We start from the raw sequence: 12,561 nt of genomic DNA on the forward strand, positions 1-12,561 counted from the left end.
TCCCCCTCTCCCTCCCCTTACCCCTCCCCCTCTCCCTCTCCTTCTCTTTTTTTGAGACCGGGTTTCTCTGTGTAGCCCTGGCTGTCCTGGAACTCACTCTGTAGACCAGGCTGGCCTAGAACTCAGAAATCCGCCTGCCATGTGCTGGGATTAAAGGTGTGTGTGCGCCGCCACTGTCTGACAGGCAAAAACAAGTTTCCTCTAACGCCACTCCCTTTTCCTCTAGGGATAACTGTTCCTCAGCGTGTTATCTTACCTTTTTTATTATCTACACATGATAAGCTTTATTTGCCTTTAGATAAGTGGAATCATGATGCATAAATGCTCTATGACTCCTTTACCATACTCCTAGAACGCCTGTCAGTCCATCTAGGTCTCTCTGATGGGAATCTTCTCTTTCTCTTTGTTCTATGATACTCTATAGCACAGCAAAATAGTTGTACAAATTCTTTATTGGTTTTGTAACCTTGACTGGCCTGGAGCTCCCTATGTAGTCAGCCTACAACTCAATTCATGGAGATCTGCCTACCTTGCGGCCAAATGCTAAGATTAAAGGCATGTGCCACTATACCTAGCAAAAAAACATTTTTAAATGAGCAGATTCAGGTATTGTTTATCAAAAAGTTACATAGTGTATGAGTTTCCATTTTCTGAAAGTATTATATTTAATTTCTAGCAATGTATCTTTTGCAAAATGGTTTGTATTCCCCTAAGTAGATAAACTTGAAGATATTTTTTTGCATTCATCACTTTTTTATCTATCAGAAAAATTCCAATTCACAATTCACAGCCCTCCACTGCTTTCTTAAATGTACACCCATAATTTAAAAAAAAAATTTCAGGCTGGAGAGATGGCTCAGCAGTTAAGAGCACTGGCTGCTCTTCCAGAGGTCCTGAGTTCGATTCCCAGCAACCACACGGTGGCTCACAACCATATGTAATGGGATCCGATGCCCTCTTCTGGTGTGTCTGAAGACAACTACAGTGTATGCATGAATATACATAAAATAAATAGATAAACAAACAAACATTTTCTTCCATCTTTCTCATGGACCAATAGGCTCATTACATATTATGCTTATTATGCAGAAATCCCTTTATCTAATTTGAATTACAACAGTTAGTATAAATGGTCAATTCGACTGAAAAACTATTCTTAATGAGTCACAAGGCAAACATGTCAGGTTATCTTCCTTCCATTTTATCAGTGTGCAAGGTACACTCATTCGCCAAACTCCTGACATAGGGCCAAAAGGCCAAGATGTTTCTCGTGACTGCAAACAAATTTAACCTGAAGTCTTGGGATAAAAATGTCAAGGAACTGAAGATACCTGTAAAGCCATGAGCATATAGACAATTTTCAAATTCCTGTATTTACATAAAATGTATACTGTCTAACCCATACCTAATTAACCTAGTTATTATTTTTTTAGCAATTTTCATTCATTGATTCTTCCTAAAACCAACTCAAGTGTCATTCACTACAATGAACCTACTATGATCATCACCAGTTTTAACTGATTACCTTGTTCGGTTTACAAGCACACTCAACTAATAGCAATTGTTCGGTTTATAATCATGACTTTTACCAAAGAAATGAAGATCATCATCTAATACAGGAAATCAAGTAAACTGACGTTTCTACAGCATATTTAGCTGGCCCTGCCAAAATCTCCTACTTTCCTTTCTGACGTTGTTAAAATGTTTTTATGTTTTGTCACAAGAGCTTTTTTAAAAAATATGCAGTTCTATCTTTAAAATATATCTAATATGCTTCTGCTTATGATGATATCCACTTCCTTCTAAATGTATGGCCGAGTGTCCCAACTTCATTTCTATCTTCAGTCTGACACTTAGGACATTTGAAAGAACAGAAGTGTCAAATTAACAAAAGAAGGAAGTTGTGCAAGCAAAATAATAAACCTCAGTGGAAGTTCAAATTGGTAGCCTCCTACTGTGTACTTTAAAGATCACAAGGCAAAGGTTCTGGTGCAAACCTGCAGCCATGCCCAACTCACTCATTACCAGTCTGCCTTGGAATAACCCAACTGCATAAGCCTCTATTAGAACCATACCAGTTAACCATACCTGTAAGTTGCTGTTCCTGCTGAAATAACCTACACCTCAACAAACAAAAACCAACCTTACCAGTTCTCTAACTATGCCTTAATTCTACTGCCAGGCTTGGTAAAGAAACTGAATATAGTCTTCTGAACCGAAATACAAGCAAAGCCTATAAAATGTCCTTTATAAAACCGATCCTAGTTGAGGTTGCCTTATCTAGGAATTCATTAGAATGTTTCTCTAATGGGCCAGAGAGTAAACAGACTTGGAAGGCCACGGGGTCTCTGTGAATATTGCCAGACAATACATAAACAGAGCCATATGGCTGTGTTCCAACAAAAGTTTACTTACAGAAACAGGTGGTGGGCAGGATTTGGCCACAGGGAGTGGTTTTTTTTTTTCTGTCCCTTGACTTATACCAGTTTGCTTTTTTCTCGTAGAAATGTGATACCCCAACTGTTGCACACTTACTGGAGCAAATATGGTAACAGCAAAGAGACACATGATTACTGCTGTACCGCCATAAAAAAATGAGTAGTCTTAAAATTAATCACTAGTCCAGCAAGTTCTTACCATAATACAGGCACACACAATTTCTAAAAGGAGTTAGTGCAAGCATCACCGAAAACTAATAGTCACTGTAAAAATAGTTAAGGGTTGGGGTTGTTAGCTCAATGGTAGAGCACCTGCCCAGCATGTATAATTCTCTAAGCCCTGTCCCTGCAGCATACAAAATAGTTATCTGTCAAATAACAAGTCGTGACTATAAAAGAAAACTATATAGTGTAGACAAATTTAATCATGTTTTACTCTAGATGACTAAGTAAAAAAAAAAACCTACTAAGTATATACTTGAGATATATACCTCACCACTCAAAATGCAGGCATATACTTTCAAACTGTGTCTAAATGAGAACAAATATCTATGCTTTGGATAGTTTAAAAGAGAAAAAAAAACTTTGCTGAAAAACTATAGTTTTGCCAAAACATTTTTAATTTAGAAAGTGAAACCCACTGTGTGTCTGTTTAATTCTATGTTGTATTTAACAACTGGTAAGGTTGTGAGACACTCTATTTTAAGGATAGCAGCCATTTTAGTACGGCAGGACTCTGTATAACCAGATTCATATGCTAAGCTCAAAGCCACTTTGCCACAGGACACATCTGAGCTCCAGAACTGAAGCAGTGACTACATTGCTTACAGTAAAGATAAATAAATAAATAACGGATACAAGGCAGAACACAAAGGACTACAAGTAAATAACACAGGTATATAAGACTCCTTGACACCAGAAGCACAGGCCATGTATTAAAAAATTACAAATTTTTCCTGCTTCAGCAGTCCAAAATAAAGTCCTGCAAACTCCCTGTCAGGAGATTCGAAACTCGAGCCACAAAGTGAAAGAGTATAGTTACAAGCCATATACCAAAAAAAAAAAAAAAAAAAAAAAAAAAGCAGTATCTGAAATATACCAGGAACTTTTAATATTCGACAATTTCAAAGAATCCAACACGAAAGCAGGCAAAAGGATAACTGATATTATACTCAAGACCTAGCAGCAGCCTGATAGGTTGTCTAAGCACCAGTGGATGGCACCACACCCATGCATTCATAGCACTCAATGGATTATTTTTAAAAAAGGGGTGAGGACACAAAAGTGGTAGGGCTATATGGTGCGTGATGTGATAGAGGGGCAGGAGGGAGTGGGGAAATGGGGTAGCTATACTTTAAAAGACTTAGTAGTGTATTCTCAGGCCTGACCATGAAGTACTGGAGAACCAGTTGGTATGTTCTTCCCCAGAGAAGACTGGACTATTTTCCTGCTCCCAGCTTTACCCAGTGACCTGTAGTTATGAGCAGGGCTGAGGCCTAGTCCCTGCCCACACTGGTATTTTCATTAGTGTCCTTCTTATTCAGCTCACATTTGGGTGGTCATGTTGATGAGACTTTAGGGATAGAGCTTCTAATGTTGCTAGGAGACACAATCACTTAGCAAACTCCCTGATCCTCTGGCTCATACAAACTTTCTGCCCTCCTCTGGTGATCCTCTCTGAGATTTGGGTTGGGGAGTGTTTTGTATATATCCATTGGAATAGGAAACATAAGCACAAAGTAATATTATGTAGACGCAACAGATTATGATTAAATGTGTGTGTACGCACAAACACAGACATATACAACAACATGGGTAAAAGAGGCCACATTTTTTAAAGGATGGGTAGATGAGAAGATTTAGAGAAAAGGAAAGGGAGAAACACTGCAATTAAAAGTACAACTTTGGGGCTGGAGAGATGGTTCCGTAGTTAGGAGCACTGACTGCTCTTTCAGAGGTCCTGAGTTCAATTCCCAGCAACCACATGGTGGCTCACAACCATCTGTAATGGGATCTGATGCCCTCTTCTGGTGTGTCTGAGGACAGCTACAGTGTATTCATTTAAATTAAAAAAAAAAAAAAGTACAACCTTAAACCAGGCAGACCATGATGCCTTTAATTCCAGCACTCGGGGAGAAAAAAGCATAAATACCATAAACAAAAAAAAGATCGTGAATGATTAAGGTATTGTAAATTAAAGCTATGAAAAGAGCTAGGTAGCGAAGGGGAAAAATAGTTGCTAATGGGAATGTAAAATGGTAGCCCCTGGGGAAATCAGTTACTTTGAAATCTAAACATGCAACTACTATATAACCTGACAATTGTATTGTTAGCCATGAAAAGTTATGCCCCATACATGGAAAGCACCAGAGGTTCTTTGATAGCTGCCTGGTTAAACATGCATCTATGACATGCCATACTACTCACTAATGAAAAGAAAGTGATTATTAATTAAGGATATAAATCTAAGGACTCTCCAAAAATTATGCTAGTGGTGGGAGGCAGTCTAAAATGATTACAGTCTGTGTCCCCATTTACTTAGTGTTCTTGAAATGACATGAGACATGAGAAGTGAGAGATGGGAGACGGCTGTAAATATAAAAGGGCAACCTAAGTACCCCTTGTGGAATAGACTTGTTCTGTGACTTGCCTACATTAATCACAGAAAGCTATCCATGCTACTAGTGTGCAGAACCAAACACACAAAGTGCATGCTAAAAGTGCTGAAATAGATGGCTTAGCAGTTAAGAGAGCTTGCTGCTCTTGTAGAGAAGTTAGTTCCTTGTACCTGTGTTGGGCAGCTCACAATGCCTGACTCCTGCTCTCAAGGTGTCTAGCCCTCTTCTGGCTTAGGCAGGTATCTGCACACATGTGGCATACACACAAGCATATAACTCAAAAAGAAAAAAGAAAAGAAAAAATGGTAGAATGTGAATATGGGCACACTGTATTTACTGCAACTTCTTAGTCATCCTATTATATACTAATTATTTATGATAACATTGGTTGAAATCAGATTTGAGGTATTACTCAACCTACAACAATACCAGAATCCACAATCGAAAAAGAAAAATGTGTGTGTGTAATATATATATATATCTTTTATATATATCAGCCAGTAGCAGGAGGGGGGGAAGCTTATTAATTTTCCTAAAGAAAGTCAAGGAGGCAAGGAGAACAGAAAACACCACAAAGAACCAAAAGCAGAGCCCAGGTGTGGTGGTACAACCTTTAATCCCAGCACTCAGGAAGCAGAGGTAGGTGGATCTACTGGGCAGCCAAGGCTGTTGCAAAGAAACCAAACAAACAGTCCATAATAAAACATGAGTATATCTTGCACCCCTATTGGGGCTTAACTTTGAGGACATTTTGTTCATCCCAACTCGAATCTTACTATTTTAATAAAATAAACTAAATGTCCATGTGTCTTACTAAAACCACACCATCCTCCCAGGCTATAATTCAATAGAATAAGTGCTGTCCTCTTAACCATCACATCCTGAAGATCTTCCACAAAATATGTGAGCCACTAAGAACAGGAGAGTGGAATGAATTATAAATAGAATGAGTGAGACTTCTGCATATGTTGTTTTGTTTTGTTTTGTTTTGTTTTTTGAAATAGGGTTTCTCTGTTTAGCCCTGGCTATACTGGAACTCACTCTGTAAACCAGGCTGGCCTTGAACTCAGAAATCCACCTACCTCTGCCTCCCAAGTGCTGGGATTAAAGGTGTGCACCACCACTGCCTGGCTATCCATATGTTTTTAAAGTATATTTTTATTATTGTTGTTAGAGAGAGGGACTATATTGTCCTGGCTATTCTGGAACTTTCTACATAAACTGGGCTGGCTTTACAGCACAAATCTACCTGCTTCTGCCTCCCAAAAGTGCTAGGCTTAAAGGCATGTACCACCATGACCAGTTAAATATTTTTATTTTATGTATATAGGTGTTTTGTCTACATGTTTGTCTGTGGATCACAGGCATGTCTGGTGCTCACAGAGGCCAGAAGAGGGTGCAGGATCCCTTGAGACTGAGAGTTACAGGAGGAAGTGAGCCACCATGTGAGTGGTGAGACTTGAACCTGGTTCCTCTGAAGAGCAGCCATTGCTCTAAACCACTAAGCCATCACTCCAGGCCCTCTGTCTACACTTTCAATGTTACTAGCTAATTACAGTTTTAAGGCAGTATGTACATATCCTTACAAGTTTCTAATGGTCATGAGTATCTAACAACTCAGTGTGGTACCCATAGCTTTCATTTGCAAGTGGAAATTAACCTAACATTTGTAAAACTACTTCTGAATTTATGCACTTGAACAGTCAGGATGAATTTAAGAATTAATCATCTTGTTTTGGCTTTCGTTTTGTTTTTGAGACAATAGTTCTCTGTGTAGGCTTGGCTCTCCTGGAACTCATGAATTTAGATATCGGCCTCAAACTCAAGAGATTTGCCTGCCTCTGCTCCCAAGATCCGCATAGGCTTCCGCCTCCTCCCTCTCCGCCTCCACCTATGCTTCCCAAGTGCTGGGATTAAAGTCCTGGGCCACTACCCTATCTAAGAACTCTATTGAGTAAAGCTAGCCTATGCAAACTTTGAGATGTTCTAAACTGATATAAACAAGATTCAGCCACAGCCTTAACATAAAGTGTGCTAAAATACATATATATTCATAAAAAAGCTCAGGTTTTTAAAAAACGGAAGCCAAAATGAGGGAGGGGTTATGGATGAATCATCCTGCCAACCATAAACTCACTTAATTTCTATATGTGAAAAGCTAAGAAAAGTGCCCCTGTTCAAGGTGTCTACAGCTAGTATATAGCCGAGAGGCTGCTGGTGCTGGAACATCTCCAGAGTTCAGATTCAGGTCGATTGCCACCTAAAATGAGTAAGATTTTCTTCTTCCTCTACCCATTGCATCTCTACCCAATACAGTAAAAATCTTTATATCTGATTGATATCAAGGTCCTTTACCGAAATTTGCACATATATTGACAATATACTACTGGTTCCTCCCTGGAAATAGCAGAGAGTGTAAATTCGAACAGGAGTCTACCATATTTTGCACTTTTGCAGACGTGGCTGAAAAGATGAGCTATGTTTGCAATTTAAGAGAAGAGATCTTACACTTTGAATGTTGCTTGATCTGCCCAGTAACAGCACTGTAACTGATCTCCACTTGCTGGTTGTTTATACATTAAGAATATTTGGAAACCTTGCTTGCTGCAAGTACAAAAAGAAAACCTAAAGTTACAAGTAAGTGCAGCAAACGGCTTTCTTGGGTTAAACATCTATAACAACATGTTACTAACCATGAATTTACAGCTTCAAGAGGCAAAACATGAGAAGGAACCGCGGTTATGCTTGAATCCAACTGCACGACAGCTGGGCATTTCCACAGAAGAGGAAACTGAGTGGTTGATTAAACCCTGAACCAGTAAAGCAAACTGCTTACTTCTTCAACAAGGTTCATTTCCCCTTACTCCCATCCTTACAGTTGTTTCTGTTGAGTGAGGATTGACTTAAAAGAAAAAAAAACGAAAAGTACAAATGAGCAAATTAATTTCAAGAGGATGGGGGAAAATGTCTTCGAAGGAGATGCTAGAGTAAAAAGGAGAAATGACGTCTGATTTCAAATATGTAACCGGTTAGGCAATGAATCACATTCTCCTAGGTTTTTCTGTCTATAGACATCGGCCACAGTTCTTTTCGGTACTCGAATGAGAGGAAGGGGAAGTGAATAAACCTAATATTAAATATACAGCACCTACTGATCGCGGAGATAAAGACGGGAAGCACACAGGGTACACGTTTCAGCTACGATCCAGCTGTTTGCTAACATACGTAAAGGTATGGATGCTGAGAGGGTATCTATCGAAAGCGAAGGCACCCTCCTCAAATTAGAGAGGGCAGATGTTTCTAGAGCCAAAGACACCACCACCGCCGCCGCCGCTGCCACCACCACCACCCGCGGGCGCCTCGACCCTGTTACAGAGTGACTGGGAGGGGACAAAATGGAGCTGAGGTCTAGGGGCGACCCAAAGGTCGTTTGGAGGTCTAGCAGGCACTTGGTGTGCTCAAGTCAACTGAGTCGTGGCAAAGCCCGGTATCCCCGGAGGAAGAGTTCGCGTGGCTCTCAGGGTACAGCGGGCTACAGGGAAGAGCCAGGTGGGGTTCTGGAGGATCCCAGAGAGCATCAAAGGAGGAGATAGTGACAGTGGCTCTCTCCATGAGCCAGCGGCCGCGGCCGGAAAAGCTGAGTTCCTCCCCCCCCCACCCCCCCGACCTCCAGCCAGCTCAGGTGAGGATCGCGGAGCCCGGCAGGAATTGGGGGCTCTCCGGGGCAAGGGCGCAGCAGCCACATCCTCCCCAGCCTAGGATCACTCACCGAAGGTTGCTGCCTCGCTCGCCACGAGTCTGCCACTGGGTCCTGGCCTTACGGGGAAGGAAGCTCCCGGAGAAGAGCTCGCGTGCCCGCTAGCTCTGGAGCTGCCTGGCAAGGAGGGGCGAGCCGCGGAGGCCAGTGGAAAAAAAAAAAAAAGAGAGAGCCGCAGCGACGCGCGCGCAGCCCGGGACAGCCAGCGGAGGCGGGGCCCAGCGCGAGCCCGGAAAAGACGAGCCCGGAGGGGCGGGCGGAGCGGGGGAGAACGGTGGTGTGGCTGAGCCCGCCGAATCGCAGGCGGCCGCCGGCTCGGCCCACCCACACGCCCGCCTCCGCTCGCTAAGGACGTCACCGCCAAAGAGGCGGAGCCCGACGGGGCTTGCAGCTGCTGCAAAGGAGGAGGGCTGCTTCCGAGGGGTCGCAGGTCGCTAAAGGCTCCCTTGAGCCCACAGCCACCATGCCGCTCCCGCAGTGCTGGGCAGAACAGCCCGAGTGGGTTTGGCGCCCAGTAGCCAAGAGCTGCAGAATCGGCCCACGCCCTAGCGGGTTAGCCGGGACTCCACCCAGGATGAAAGTTCCCCCGGGGTCATCTTCCAGCTGCCCTTAGTTAGATACCAATCTTTGGACTGCCTCGTGCTTCCTATAGGAGAGATCTTAACCCAGTCAGCTGGCTTCTAGCTCCTGAAAGCCAAAGCCTTCCATCCTTTTATCTCTTGCCTTGAGCGGTATTAAGATCCCTACTCTCAGGCTTATGAAATGTCTCCTGAAGGCAGGGTTTTGCGCGTCACTTAGTCTAGGCAAAAGAGCCCACAACTGATAAGAAAAAGTCAGGGCAGTACTATTAGATTCTATTACTTCTGAGACTTCCTGATAAAGACCTTTTACCCCCCCCCGCCCCCCAAGAGCTGAGAAATTATTGTTCTCAACAAATTCTAGAGGCTATCTCAAGACTTCAAGCCAAGACTGTAATTGCGAATAATAAGCCACAAACTGCCAAGAATAAGTTGCCCAAAGAAATGTAAACTATTCTTCCAGTTCTGTGATGCATAAGAGTAGACTGGCTGCTTTTTTTTCCCTGCCTATTATGGGTGTTTTACTAGCTACTTTTCATTTTCCTTGTAGAATGACTGTGTGTGATGCACACACATACAATTGCTTGCCTCAGTAGTAGTACTTTAGTAGTAGTCCATTTTAGCCTGTGTGTATCATGATCATCTGGGCTGTTTGTTCCAGTGTGGATGTCTAGAGAAATAATCCTCAGATGTTTTGATGTGGATTTTCATTTGGTGAAATTCTTTAATTTTGGATTTTTTTAAGAAGCACCCCCCCCCCAAATGACACACTGTTAGTGTGCCTGGCAGAGACTTTCAGCTTGTTTGAATGTTATTCTAAAGCTGTAGTGCTCATTTTATTTCCAACAGACTCACCAAGTTGTATATAATGTGCATATAAACATTGTTTAGGCACTCATGTACTTTTCCTTTCTCAAGATTGACCTAGAAAGTTCAGGACTTCAAACAACAAACTTAATTGTCATCTTTATTTTTATGAGAAATTCTTGTAGTGGCAGAAACATAATTATTAGATGGCTATATATTCCACTAGGTACCTACAGTGTACAGAGACCTGTCATTTATCCTAGAGTTAATACCAAAAAAATGAAGGAACAAACCATACACTCCAACAAACTTACAGTTTAGTTATGGAATTAAAACCAAAGTACCACACAGACCCGGTGTTCTATATAAATCAACCTGTTAACCCAAGCAGAAAAAGAACTTGTAATTTAAATACTTTTTCTAGTTTCCTTCATCATTAATCACGTAGCCCAGACATTTTTAATTAACTCTTCTGAATTCAGTAGTCCTCAGCTTACAGAAGTCCCTCAAAATTTAGAAGACATAAATAAAGGAGAAGACAGGCAGTGGTGTCACACACCTTTAATCCCAGCACTTGGGAGGCAGAGGTAGACAGATTTCTGAGTTCCAGGCCAGCCTGGTCTACAGAGTGAGTTCCAGGACAGCCAGGACTACACAGAGAAACCCTGTCTGGAAAAACAAAAAACAACAACAACAAAAAAAAAAAAAAATCAAAGAGAGAAGAGGGGAAGGGAGACGCTGTCAAAAAATGAAAAAATAAACAAATGGAAAAAACAAATCTCAAATTGAAGACAAGTATTTCCATGTGGGTAGCATGGCTGGGAATGCTTAGGGTTCCTCCAGGCAGAAAATTAGGCACTCATTAAAGGCCTTCTCCACGGTTCCTCACAGCTCGGCCCCAATGACACAAGAAAGTCCATGGGTTTTCACAGGCTTTAATATCATGGCTGATGGTGATTGGATCTGGATGTGCACCCCCATAAAACCCAGGGCAGACCTGAGTTAAATAAGGAGGGAGAGAGGGGGGAGGGACTAGGGAAGAATGCTTAATTGGCTCCACCCTCTGGCCTTCAGGTATTACATTGGTATGTAAATCTCCCTAGGGCCTGAGGCCTGTTCCTCGTGACTGATGGTCATAGACCTCTCTGTAGGAGAGGCTGTGGAGGGCTGAAGCTAAATGAAAAGAACCAGGACCTGGGAGCAGAGCCGAACTCCTGCAGTCCAATAAGGCTCCAGGATTCCAGGCTTATGCTCAACCAAGCACCCAGTTTCTTCTCATGGCCCACCACCCCACATTTCCATAGTAGTTCTAGATCTGCTTTCTTTTTTTTCAAGAGCAGGGAGTAGTGGCACAAGCCTGTGATCCCAGCTCTCTAGACTAAGGCAGTTTGAGGCCAGCCTGAACTACAAAAGGAAAGCGTATCTCAGGATCACACGAGATATATATATCAGGATCACTATATATATTGAAAGGAAGGAAGGAAAGACTGGAGGGAGGGAGGGAGGGAAGGGAGGAAAGCAAGAAAAGACATCTAAGACCTATGACCCTGAAGGAAAACATTTCTCCCTCCCCAAGCAGCTGTCTGACATTTTAGAACGGTTACAACTTTTTTATACCTTTTGAGGATGGACTATTACTGTCATTGAAAGATGAAGAAACAGATGAAAATGAAACATGTGTCCAGTCACAAAGCTAACTAGTAATAGAGCTTGGAATTCCTACCACCCGCAGGGGCTTGCTGTGAAGTACACTCAGTGATATCCCACCAAAATCAAGTTAGAGAGGAAGGAAGAGTTAGGAAAATATAAGATGCAAATGTCAAGATTTAAAATACAGCACAAAAAAGGCATACATATGATTAAAAAAAAAAAACAGAAGAGGTACTGGGGGGACACCAGTGAGAAGGAATGAGAGCAGTAGGACAGATGGACAAATAAGTGCATACACATTTTTATACATATTCAAATATGTATAAAAAGTCATAATGAAACCTACTTCTAAGTATGCTAATGTTAAAAATTCATTTCAAAGCCCTTTTTTAAAAAGTATAGGAAAATAAAGCTTCTAGAAGCTAAATGGAATTGAACAAGGCCTCTCTGTTAGCAGACATGGATATTTAGTGCCTGCTAGCTTTGCTCTCCTGTAATAAGAAGCTGAAATAGATAGCCAGGCTGCTCTTGGCATTAGTTATTTATGGAAGGACAGAAAACAACTGTTCTTCACTGACTATGTAACAAGTCTGCATCTTAAACTTACTTCTTGAGTTACTAGAATAATAATTTCCTCCTGGAGCCCAAATACAAGCAGCAGGACTTTGTAATAATATTTGAATATACAAATTATGTTAGAGTTTGCCATTAAC

At 41.8% G+C, this 12,561-nt stretch overlaps 1 protein-coding gene across 4 annotated transcripts in view; it reads right to left on the bottom strand.

Moving 5' to 3' along the window:
• Acsl4 (acyl-CoA synthetase long chain family member 4) overlaps window positions 1–9,175 on the bottom strand; it is a 69,537-nt gene extending 60,362 nt beyond the window's left edge. For 2 of the 4 annotated variants that reach the window (XM_034485188.2, XM_076918561.1), the window contains exon 1: window positions 8,826–8,971. The gene's annotated coding sequence lies outside the window, so the exon portion shown is untranslated. Of the gene's footprint in view, window positions 1–8,825 lie in introns of all 4 variants that reach the window. The other 2 variants (XM_034485186.1, XM_034485187.2) reach the window with 2 other exon arrangements.
• Between the last annotated feature and the right edge of the window lie 3,386 nt (window positions 9,176–12,561).

The sequence above is a fragment of the Arvicanthis niloticus genome, chromosome X (genome assembly GCF_011762505.2).
Source record: "Arvicanthis niloticus isolate mArvNil1 chromosome X, mArvNil1.pat.X, whole genome shotgun sequence".
In the NCBI taxonomy this organism is placed as follows: domain Eukaryota; kingdom Metazoa; phylum Chordata; class Mammalia; order Rodentia; family Muridae; genus Arvicanthis; species Arvicanthis niloticus.